Raw genomic sequence first — 13,629 nt, 5'->3', positions numbered from 1 at the left:
GTCTCTTTAACTTTATCGACTAAACGTTTCCCCCTCCAAGCTCACGATTCTATATTCAAGAGATTTTGTACTAAAATTATATAATTGGAAGCATACTTAAGTCTAAACTAAAATGACTAAGACCTAACGAAAATTGGGCAGCATTTCCTTTGTTCCAACCACTTCCTCCATATGATAAACAACTCCTAAATATCGATAGCAACAATTCCATAATCAAAAGATTATATTCAAATTATACTCAATTCCATCCCAAAATTTCTTTTCATAAACAATCCATAACAACAAATTCAATACATCCCCTTGTACTCTTGTATACAACATTTTCTCAACATCATTACTACCCCTCATAACAAGATTATACTCATAATATGCTAACAATTATAGCTCAAGTTAATCTACACTCAAAATATCATCAATATTCATATTTGAACTTTTTCCCATAACTCTTTCCACTTTTAAGACTTGCTAAACCTTCACATTCACTTAACACAAGAGATGAGATGAAGAACATACCTTGTGTTTGAAGAATTTCAACTCACACAACTTGATCTAATACTTAATCCCCACAACTCCAGTGCAAGCAAGAACACCCTAACTTCCATAAATTAAACTAGGTTTTCAAGGTTGATCTTCTCTTGATTTGATTAGGAATGATTTGGTGTGTTTATGGGCGTTAAGGAGACCTTATAGAGAATTTAGGGTTAGATTTTAGGTGAAAAATGAGGCCCAAGTCGTGGAAATGGGTGTATAAAAGTTGGGGAAAAAAATTCCACCGCCCTAATTTCTGGAAATCTCGAGAATAGTATGTGTTATTATTCATCACGTACTTTGAAGTACGTGATGAACAGTATCACGTACTTTGGTGGGCAAAAATTTTAAGTTCTGGAAATTGTTTTGCAAAATACGCCCAAAAAGTACGGGACGTACTTGTTTGTACGGGCCGTAATTTCCTCCGTACTTCACAGAAATGCAATCTGTCAGTTTTATTGGAAATAAGACTCACTGAACTTCAATTTACATAGGTTATGGATTCCGTAACTCCTCATATTCTAGGAGATATGCCCCTGGCAATATGGGCCAAAAATTTTGTCAAGTTTTTTCCAAATTTTCAACGAACTTATTTTCTTCGATTCGCTTGATCCCGAAACCTTTAAATACTTGTCTAACACTTATTAAAAGACTTCCTTGACCTTATAGGGGTATCATGGCCTCTCTGAACTCACGTTAGTTTGCTTACGACGACGCGAAAATTCACAAGGTGTAACATCTTTCCCCCCTTAGAAACATTCGTCCTCGAATGTTAAACTCTTAGGAATTTTACAAAAAATTTGCCATAGTTTCCCTTGTAACTATACCACCACCAGCCTGTCACAACAACCCAAATTATAGAATGCCTCAACAAGAATAACAATATTGGTCACACACTACCAAAGTCATCAAAAGAAGCATTGCATACCTGGGGACAATGGCGTCTCATCTTGAATTTCTTCTGGGGTGGAAATAAATGTGGATATCTGGATTTCATATCTTCTTCTGCTTCCCAAGTCATCTCTTCTCTACTATTGTTTCTCCATAGAACCTTAACTGAGGCTACATCTTTGGTTCTGAGTCTCCGAACTTGCCTATCTAGAATGGCAATAGGTACCTCTTCATAGGACAATTTCTCAGTAACTTGGATATCATCTACAGGCACAATTTTAGAGGGATCTCCAATACATTTACGAAACATTGACGTATGAAAAACTGGATGGACTGACTCCAGGTCTAAAGGCAGATCTAACTCATAAGCCACTTGGCCCACCTTGCGCACAATCTTGTAAGGCCCAATATACCGGGGACTAAGCTTCCCCGTCTTGCCAAATCTTATTACACCCTTCATCGACGACACTTTCAAGAATACCCAATTGTTAATTTGGAATTCCAAATCTCGTCGACGATTGTCCGCATAAGATTTCTGACGACTCTGGGCTGTCAACAACCGGTCTCGAATAAGCTTGATCTTTTCTACCCTTGCTGGATTAATTCTGGGCCTATTAACTTTGTCTTCCCTACCTCGAACCATCCAATTGGCGATCTACACTTCTTCCCATCTAAAGCCTCATATGGGGCCATTTGAATGCTAGAGTGATAACTATTGTTATATGCAAATTCAATGAGTGTCAAATGATCATCCCAATTACCTCCGAAGTAACACACATGCTCGCAACATATCTTCGAGGGTCTGAATGGTGCGCTCAGCTTGCCCATCAGTCTGTGGATGAAATGTTGTGCTAAGTCTCACCTGAGTTCCCAAACCTTCCTGGAAGGACTTCCAGAAATTAGCTGTAAATTGTGCTCTCCTATCAGTGATAATGGATATTGGGACACCATAAAGTCGCACTATCTCTCTGAGATACAGCTTTGCATAATCTTCTGCTGAGTACGTAGTCCTGACTGGTAAAAAATGAGCTGACTTTGTAAGTCTGTCAACAACTACCCATATAGAGTCATGCTTACGCCGAGAACGAGGCAAGCCTACAATAAAATTCATATTAATCACATCCCATTTCCAATGTGGAATCTCCATAACTGGCAACAATCCTCAGGGCTTTTGATACTCAATTTTCACCTGCTGGCGATTAGGACACTAAGCTACAAACTCTGCTATATCTTTCTTCATTCCGTCCCACCAATATATGAACTTGAGATCATAGTACATCTTTGTCGCTCCTGGATGAACAGAATAACCGGAATGGTGGGCTTCTTCCAAAATCTGACGGCGTAATCCTGCAACATCTGGAACATATAGCCTGTTTCGATACCTGAGAACTCCATCTGCAGAAATCTCAAATGGCGACTTTTCTTTCTGAGGAATTGTATCTTTATAATAACTTAACTTGGGGTCTTCATGTTAGCGCTTTTTCACCTCAACTACCAAAGATGAGGCAGCTGGATTTTGAATAACGACTCTTGTATTGCCTGAAACCATCAAGCGAACTCCCAGATTGGCTAGCTGTTGAAGTTCACGAGCTAACTCCTTCTTGTCTGGATGAACATCACATAAACTACCCATGGATTTGCGGCTAAGAGCATTAGCTACCACATTTGCTTTTCCAGGATGATATAAAATGCTAACATCGTAATATTTTAATAGCTCCATCCATCGCCTTTACTGCAGATTCAATTCCTTCTGCTTGAAAATATACTGGAGATCCTTATGGTCTGTATAGATATCAACATGGACTCCATTAAATAATGCCTTCACATCTTCAATGCATGGACCACTGCGGCCAATTCTAAATCATGAGTCGGGTAGTTTTTCTCATGTTTGCGCAACTGTCTTGAAGCATAAGCAATCACATTACCATGCTGCATCAGCACACAACCTAATCCAACACCGGAGGCATCACAGTAGACAACATAGCCTTCTGATCCTTCTGGAAGTGTTAGAACCGGGGCCGAAGTCAATCTATTCTTCAACTCTTCAAAACTACGCTCACAAGCATCAGTCCATTGGAATTTTGCCGATTTCTGAGTCAGCTTCGTCAATGGTGCATAAATAGAAGAAAATCCTTCTACAAATCTTCTGTAATAACCTGCTAAACCCAGAAAGCTATGTACTTCTGTAGGCGTCATAGGCCTTGGACAAGTCTTCACAGCCTCAATCTTTTGGGTATCTATTCGAATACCATCAGCTGAGATAATATGGCCCAGAAAAGTTACAGAATTCAACCTAAACTCACATTTTGAAAACTTGGCGTATAATTCTCGAGTTCGAAGAATTCCAAGAACAGTACGTAGATGATTTGCATGCTCTGCTTCCGATCGAGAATATACCAGAATATCATCGATGAACACCATCACAAATAAATCTAGGAAAGGCCTGAACACATTATTCATCAAGTTCATGAATACAACCGGGGCGTTAGACAATCCAAACGACATAACCCGTTCATAATGACCATATCTGGTTCTGAAAGCCGTCTTCGAAATGTCTTTTTCTCTAGCTCTCACTTGATGATATCCCGACCTCAAATCAATCTTTGAAAACCACTTAGCACCCTGCAGTTGATCAAATAAATCATCGATTCTCGGAAGTGGATATTTATTCTTGATTGTCACCTTGTTCAACAGCCTATAGTCAATGCACATTCGCAAAGAACCATCTTTCTTTCTCACGAACAACACAGGTGCTCCCCATAGCAATGAACTAGGCCTAATAAAGCCTTTTTCAGGCAGATCTTTTAGTTATGCCTTTAGCTCTTTCAATTCTGCAGGAGCCATCCTATAAGGAGGAATAGATATGGGTTCGGTATCCGGCAGCACATCGATGGTAAAATCGATCTCCATTCTGGTGGAAGACCTGGAAGCTCATCTGAAAATACATCCGAAAGTTCATTCACTACCGGAAAAGAGTTGGCGATTTTGCTTCAGTGTCATGAACCCGAACTAAATGATAAATATAGCCCTTAGAAATCATCTTCGTCGCTTTGAGATAGGAAATAAACCTACCTCTCGGGGACGCTGTATTACTTTTCCATTCTAACACTGGTTCTCCCGAGAATTGGAATCGAACCATTTTTGTTCTACAGCCAACATTGGCATAACAGGAGGCCAGCCAATTCATGCCCATAATAACATCAAAATATAACATCTTCAGCTCGATCAAATGAGCTATAGGATTACGATCACAAACCACAACCACACAGTTTCTATATACTTGTCTGGCTATTACTGGGTCACTAACAGGAGTAGACACTTCAAAAGGTTTGATTGGCTCAGGGTTCACCCCAATACGATTAGCAATATAAGGAGTAATATACGACAAAGTAGAACCTGGACCCAGCTAGAGGGCTATGACGGGTACCCGGAGCTACCTTACCGAGAACTACCTAACTCACTTGTAATCACATTCAATCTGAACATACACCGATCTCATCATAAAACCCATTACGAGACAACCTTCATTTACCTCCCAAACACACACACACACACACACACACACACACACACACACACATATATATATATATATATATATATATATATATATATATATATACACACATAGGCCCAAAAGGCTACAAAATGATGCACAGAATATGCACTAATAAGATCATAAGACATCTACTACCCACACACATGTATCTACGAGCCTCTACGAGCCTACTGGAATCATAAGGTCGGGACAGGACCCCGCCATGCCCCAAATATGTACACAAAAATATACCAACAAGCGGCAACTCCGGAGAAGTGGAGTGCTCCTATACGACTGCTGATAGAGCTCCTAGGTATTCGGTCTGTCTCCCTGTCTACCTGGGCATGAACGCAACGTCCATAAAAGGAAGGACGTCAATACGAACAATGTACTGAGTATATAAGGTATGAACCATAATGTAGTAAAGCAATAAGGAAACATGAGGGAAAGAGATAACCTGTATATCAAACTGCCCCTTAAGGCGAATACCATTCATGCTTAGCCTTTTAAGAAAACATTTTTCATACATACACAACATAATATCATCACTAGCCCACGTCTGAGGTAATCATCTCACGCTGCCCACTAGTGGTGACTGACCGGCCAACTAGGCACGGTGTAACTATCGTAATCCATAAGCTGCCCACCGAAGTGGTGTCTGCCCGGCCAACTAGGCCCGGTGTAATCATACATAAAAATAAGCATGCATGAGAGTCCAATTAAAAACTATAATTCTATCGGAGTGACGTAAGGTCGGTAACCTCCGATTATATTATGGAATAATCATGATCGCCATGTCTCACCTTGAATGAACTAGTATTATGAGGTGAGACTATCAACAATGAGTAATAACAAGAAAATCATCCAATATGATCATTAGTCTCATTATAGCTTCATTTCATAAGTTTAGAATCTCGATGGATAAAATCATCATAATCATCGTCATTATCATAGAACATATCTCATTCCTTTCTCATAAGAAGCTCTTAGAAATCTTTAGCCTTCAACTTTGGGATATAAGTAAGTCATGGAAATATAAAGGAATCATAGTATAGGATCCATGCCTTTGAAAGAAAGGGGCTAGCCTTACATACCCTTACGTCTCTTTAACTTTATCGACTAAACGTTTCCCCTCCAAGCTCACGATTCTACATTCAAGAGATTTTGTACTAAAATTAGATAATTGGAAGCATACTTAAGTCTAAACTAAAATGACTAAGAGCTAACAAAAATTGGGCAGCATTTCCTTTGTTCCAACCACTTCCTCCATATGATAAACAACTCTCAAATATCGATAGCAGCAATTCCATAATCAAAATATTATATTCAAATTATACTCAATTCCATCCCAAAATTTCTTTTAATAAACAATCCATAACAACAAATTCAATACATCCCCTTTGTACTCTTGTATACAACACTTTCTCAACATCATTACTACCCCTCATAACAAGATTATACTCATAATATGCTAACAATTATAGCTCAAGTTAATCTACACTCAAAATATCATCAATATTCATATTTGAACTTTTTCCCATAACTCTTTACACTATTAAGACTTGCTAAACCTTCACATTCACTTAACACAAGAGATGAGATGAAGAACATACCTTGTGTTTGAAGAATTTCAACTCACACAACTTGCTCTAATACTTAATCCCCACAACTCCAAGTGAAATTAAGAACACCCCAACTTCCATAAACTAAACTAGGTTTTCAAGGTTGATCTTCTCTTGATTTGATTAGGAATGATTTGGTATGTTTATGTGTGTTAAGGGGAGCTTAGAGAGAATTTAGGGTTTGATTTTGGGTGGAAAATGAGGCCAAGTCGTGGAAATGGGTATATAAAAGTTGGGAAAAATTATTCCACCGACCTAATTTCTAGAAATATCGAGAATAGTATGTGTTACTGTTCATCACATACTTTGAAGTACGTGATGAACAGTATCACGTACTTTGGGGGGCAAAAATTTTAAGTTCTAGAATTGTTTTTCAAAAACACGCCCAAAAAGTACGGGACGTACTTTTTTGTACGGGCCATATTTTCCTCCGTACTTCATAGATATGCGATCTGGCAGTTACATTGGAAAGAAGACTCGCTAAACTTCAATTTACATAGTTTATGGATTCCGTAACTCCTCATATTCTAGGAGATATGCACCTGACAATTTGGGACAAAATTTCCGTCAAAAACTTTGTCAAGTTTTTTCCAAATTTTCAACGAACCTATTTTCTTCGATTCGCTTGATCCCGAAATCTTTAAATACTTGTCTAACACTTATTAAAAGACTTCCTTGACCTTATAGGGGTATCATGGCCTCTCTAAACTCACGTTAGTTTGCTTACGACGACGCGAAAATCCACGAGGTGTAACATTAATAGATAGAAACGATAATCAAACGTCAGCTTTAATGTTTATGTCAAAGCCCTAGAACTAAAGAGTTTAACTCCACATAGACATGGAGGAAAAGCAACAAATCATCCGATAAAAAACGTCAAAATAAGTATTACAGAGAAAAAAAGATAAAACCCTGTAACTATGACCTCCATGGTGGCTCCAAACTCTCTCTAGGTTAAAAGTTCTGAATTAAGGGGTCGTTTGGTAGGAGGATAAGTTATCCCATGTAGATGGGACTGGGTGGGATAAGATGGGATTACTAATCCCACCCTTTATGTGGGATTACTAATCCCACCTTTTATCCCGTCTACATGGGATTGGATGGGATATCAAAAAACTTATTCCACCAACCAAACATAGGATTAATTCCAATCGCATTTGATTAATAATCCAGCCCATCCTATCTCTCCTACCAAACGACCCCTATAGGTTTCAAGTTCTCCAAAGTTCTGTAAAAATACTATAAAATATGTATTTATAAGGTACCAAAAGACCTGTGCTTTAAAAAAAAAATCCAAATTGAAGAAGGAAAAACAGCCAAAAAAAAAAAAAAGCCTAGCGCAACGCCCTGGGCGTCGCACCAAGGCAAATTTCCAGGGACCATTTTCTCATCAGGTACGTCTTTTGCTGCCTTTCAATTTCAATTGCTTGCCACGTAGATAAAACTTGTATGCACCCTTCAATTCCTTTCTTTTGTTTAACAATTTAAATGATCCAATCATTACCAAATCATTATAGCATCATGACACAAATCCACTTTGTCTTCTCTTCCTTTTCCTTTTTTTTTTCTTCCCGTTTTATGAGATTTTTCTCTCAATTTATTCATCTTCATCCCGCTTTATTCCTACATAATAAAAATATAACATTAAGCACAAAGCAATATCATAGTACTCAAAAGACGATTAAAAGTATTAAATATGAAACAACTAATAGCTAAATATATGCATTTTAGGCCGAACATCACTTACTGCAAACTGATTCTTAAGCAGTTAACATTATTACTTATTGGTGATGTAATGGAATTCTTAAATGTGAGTTAGCATTCTTTTATGGATAGCAATGATAATTCAGGTTAGGCTGTTTGACTTTTTTTCATTGAATGTCAAGCACTGTGTCCTGAAGTTTGAACTTTTGACTTCAAACTTCACGATAATGTGTCCTAAAGTTTGAACTACTAGAGCTGAACTTCAGGATAATCTCTTAAAGTTTGAATTAAAAGAACTATATATCAATTCGAACCCCACAGTTCAAACTTTAGGCCCGTGTGAACCTCAAACAACATAAGAATGATATCCAAAAGAAGATAAAAGCTTAAAAAAAAAAAACAAAGCTAATCTTTCTCATCGCAACTTGTTCAGGAGTAAATCAATTCCATGCCATGTGAACATATAATCATTGCTGCAACTTGCAACTTTTCTGTAATAAGGGAAAGTTGATCGTTTTTAAAAATACGCCTGGTTCATTTATCCTGCAGCTCCTTTCTTAGTTTACATCCAACTGAAGGACGGAGCTAGAGATCAAGACATGAGTTTGGACAAATTTAGACATTCAGTAACCTTAGTCAAAATATTGTATTTGTCTCAGAAATCCGCTTAATATATATAATTATTAATTTAGAATTAAATAACCTAAAATTTTAAGAATCTTGAACTCATAATCTTCAAATTTTGGCTCCGCTTCTAATCTAACGTGGTGATAGTTCAAGTTCAAGGCTATAATAATAACTATTGCAGAAAGTATGGTGTTTGACATCCAAACCATTAAGCCATCGGTGAGAATAGGAATTAAATTTTTGAGAAAAAATGGTAGTACTCGGATTTTACTAGCAAAGCAACTGAATGATTGACAAAAAAACAAGTTTTACTTTGGCTAACATACAAGTCAGATCATTTAGATAAAACTCTTGAGGTATCGAGTTATTGTGAGTATTAAAGAGAAGAGAGAAGAGAGGTGTTCTGACGGGAGGAGGAGAAAGACATACAATGATGAGCTATACAACACTAAGCTTTGGAAAAATACGTATACTGTATATGTTATTAGGATTTTCTTACTAGAGGGGTAACTTTTGTCCAAACTGTATCAATCACTTTCATTCCTCTCGTTAGACCATCTGTAGCACCTGTATCTTCCCAAAGAAAAAAAGATCTCTGAGAGTTGTTTTCTGAATCCGAAAGTTAGGGATCGTTTGGTATGATGTATAAGAAAAATAATCATAGTAGATAATTTAGTGTAACGTTATCCGATGTTTAGTTGTAATTTGCAATCATGTATCAATTAATATATAAACTAAATACACCAATTGGTGTATTCTTTTATACCACCAACAACAAGAAATAACTAATCCATATTCTAACTTATGCATGAATAAAGTAGTAAAAGGACAAACAATCTTTATCTTTTTAGAAATCGATGAAGGTCAAGCATTCAAGGTATTATTATACACTCATTACATTTTAATTTAAAATATAAATGCATATTTTAAATGATATCTTGTATATCCAATTTTAGTGGAACAAACCAAACATGCAACAAACAATAATCTCTATATTATCGTATCTGATATCTCTAGTTTAGTTTGGGAAGTCCAGTTTTAAGATTCTTGACAATTATGTTAACGTTTTAACGTTAGATCAGTTTTTATATATGTATATATGTTTATATATAGGGTGGGATTGACTTTTTAAAGATAGCTTATAAGTTAAAATCTAAAAGTCATAAGTTGAGAATACCCAATTTTTTTGTACTTATTGACCTAAAAATAAGTGCTGGGAAGCGTAAAATTCCCAAAAATCACAAAAAATAGAAAAAAAACTTAATAGCCAAAAAACATTTAAAATAAGACAATCCAAACCAGCAATTATTGCAAATGTTAGTAATTATTTAATAATATTGGTAATAAGAGTAATATTTGTGCCTAAGGTTCGAGGTTAAAGGTGCTTACCATCTAAGCAATCTCCTTTTGTCTTAATAAGTAGTGAGCACGCATTATTTTCCCTTTAATTAACCAAAAAAGATTTTGGCCCGTTTGAAAAATATTATATATTAGCCCAAAACTAAGTGGGTATCTTGGCCCAAGTCTAACTGGGTCGAGAATAACAAAACAAAACCCCTGAACAACCTAGTTTCTTTCACTCCTCTCAATATATTTCTCCAAAATCCTCGTCTCTTCTCCTCCCCTATTATAGCAAGAGCCATCACAAGAAACCTCAGACGCGACGAAGTAAACGCAACGATGAGGCTAATATTGAGGCCAATAATTTTAAAACGCACGGCTCAATAGTAAAATTGTTAATAATTTTGATAGTCGGATATAAACATCATAGTCTCATTGCTTAGAAGTATTCACATATTTTAAGTTAATATTAGTCATGCCTATCATTACACTTTTTAATATTAATATTGTTTTTGTTTTTATTATGCGATGCACGTACGTAGAAATTTTATGTTTTTTTATTTTACTCAATTGATCATTGTACTTGTATATGGTAAAAATCGGATCTATGCTAGATCGGTGAGACCGGGAATCGAGAGAAGAAAGAAACAAGCACGAGCAGAAAGACTTTCTTTCGGACCGGAGGTATCGCACTAGAAGTGATTGATCAGAAGAAAGCGAAGTAAAATGGTTTGGTCCGGTTTCTCCATGGCCGAGTTGATCGTGGACGTTAGTCTGGGTTGATCGTGGCCGTTGGTCCGGGTGATCGTGGTCGTTAGTCCGGGTGATCACTTACACAATTGCCACGCGTCAAGACCGTTCTGTCACATTGTACTGCCAATCATACGGGTGTCAGACCCTACGGCCCAACCTGATCCTTTTAGGGGTTTCTTTATTCAAAAGGGCTTTATGTTGTATAGAAGGCTCATAAGGAAAAAATATAAACAGGAGGCATTTCTCTACTTTCAACGGTTAGCTTTTTCAGATCTAGAACAATGTAATAGCAAAATATATAAAATCTCTCTCTCTCTCTGATATTGGTCCGGATTTGTGTGTTCTTCGTTAGCTTTATTTACTCATATCCAATACTTACATATTATTTAATACATATATTTAGTGTAAATCACCAATTTCGATTCACTTGCTCACAACAATCACACATATAGACACATATCTATTGCAGCAAATCCATATACATTTCCTACCAACCAAATAAATTAAAGCTCATCCACATATCCTATACCTCACTTACAAATTCAATGGATTACCTAAATTCGGGGTAAACAGTTTGGCGCCCATCGTGGGGCTAGGATAATAGTGGTCTTTGATCTTGGTTTCTATCTCTTACCCATTAGGATCGAAAAAATCTTTTGTTCGTCTCTGTGAAAACGGACCAAATGGCAAACAATGGACAATCTGGCCACATCAACAACAACGAAATTGTGGCCGAAAATGAAGACAGTGGGCCACGAGGATTACCAGCAAATCCCGTCGACCTAAACCCCGTTAATTCGAGGGAGGGCCTCAACCGGCAAAACACCGTGAATCAGGAGAATGCCGCTCTGCCGGCTACCGATCTCTTAAATACTCACAATTCAATTACTTTGTCCTGGACACAAGGCCAGAAAGTGCCGGATACCTCGGATGATAATATTAACTTACGATTAATTTTTGAAATGTTGCAGGAACAGAGGGTAGCTATTGCCGAACAAGGAGTCGCAATAGCCCAGTTGCAAAGCAAAAATGATGAAACGACCCCGGCGATGACGAAAGGTGTTGCTGAACCCAGAAGGGACGACACACGGATGGTCGAGAGTAATGTGTCCGGAGCTGGTTCATCCACCGAAGTTCTGAGAATGCTCGAAACATTGGCGAAGAGGGTTGACTTGACTGAGAAGAGAGTGGAAACATATAACTCTCGGGTGGACCAGATCCCGGGGGCTCCGCCTATTCTGAAAGGACCGGATTCCAAGAGGTACATTCATAGGCTTTTTCCTCCGAGTGCGGCTCCGAAATTAATCCTGAAGAGGTTCGAAATGCCTAATATCCAGAAATATGACGGCACAACGGACCCACAGGAACACGTGACTTCATACACCTGCGCCATAAAAGGCAATGATGTTGAAGAGGATGAAATTGAATCTGTGTTGTTGAAAAAGTTTGGGAAAACTCTGTCAAAGGGAGCATTGACTTGGTACGACTATCTGCCCGAGCATTCAATCACTTCTTTCGAAATGCTCGCGGATGCGTTCATAAAGGCTCATACCGGTGCCAAAAAGGTGCAGGACCGTAAGGCACATATTTTTGGATACATAGTATGAGGGCCGTGCCATCGACATTACATCAGCTGCTGAAATTCCCGACCCCGGAGGGGATAAAAACCATCCGAGGTGAACAGCCCGCTGCAAGGGAGATGTTCGCGATCGAGAAAGTGTCACCTCTTCCCAAAAAATCAGATAAAAAAGAAGATGAGTTGACCGGGGGAAAGGACTCCAAATGGCAACTAAATGACACAGATTCGACAACGAACCAGAAGGGGTTGGACTCGGGGTATGAAGAGGATGATTTCAGTGTACCCAGATCATTCGTCTTGCCGGATAACTCGGATGCAACCAAGTCAATAGTGGAGTTGGAGCAAATCATCTTGTTCGAATATCTACCGGACAGAAAGGTATACCTGGGCACGGGATTAACCTCGGAGCTCAGGAACAAGTTAATTAAATTTCTTCAAGCTAAGTCGATTGCTTCGCATGATCCCATAAAGATATGACAGGTGTGCCACCGGAAGTAACAACTCACAAGCTCAGCCTAGACGGGAGGTTCCCCCCGGTGAAGCAGAAGATAAAGCCCATGGCAAAGGCAAAACACGCCTTCGTAAAAGATGAAGTAACGAAGCTTTTGAAAATAGGCTCTATCCGGGAGGTAAAATACGCGGAATGGCTAGCTAACATAGTAGTGGTGCCGAAAAAAGGTAATAAATTTTGAATTTGCGTTCATTACAAGGATCTAAACAAAGCATGCCCGAAGGATTCATTTCCGTTGCCTCACATCGATAGAATGATCGATGCGACGGCCGGACATGAGATATTAAGTTTTCTCAACGCTTACTCCGGGTATAACCAAATTTGGATGCACCTGGAGGATCAAGATAAAACATACTTTATTACCCGGTATGGGACTTACTGTTACAATGTTATGCCCTTCGGATTAAAAAATGCCGGTGCAACTTACCAACGCCTAGTTAATGGAATGTTCGAAGAACAAATAGGGAAAACAATAGAAGTTTATATTGACGACATGGTGGTCAAGTCACTAGAAATAGACGACCATTTAAAGCAT

The sequence above is a fragment of the Lycium barbarum genome, chromosome 2 (assembly GCF_019175385.1).
Source record: "Lycium barbarum isolate Lr01 chromosome 2, ASM1917538v2, whole genome shotgun sequence".
In the NCBI taxonomy this organism is placed as follows: Eukaryota; Viridiplantae; Streptophyta; class Magnoliopsida; order Solanales; family Solanaceae; genus Lycium; species Lycium barbarum.
Note: the sequence above shows the minus strand (reverse complement) of the source record.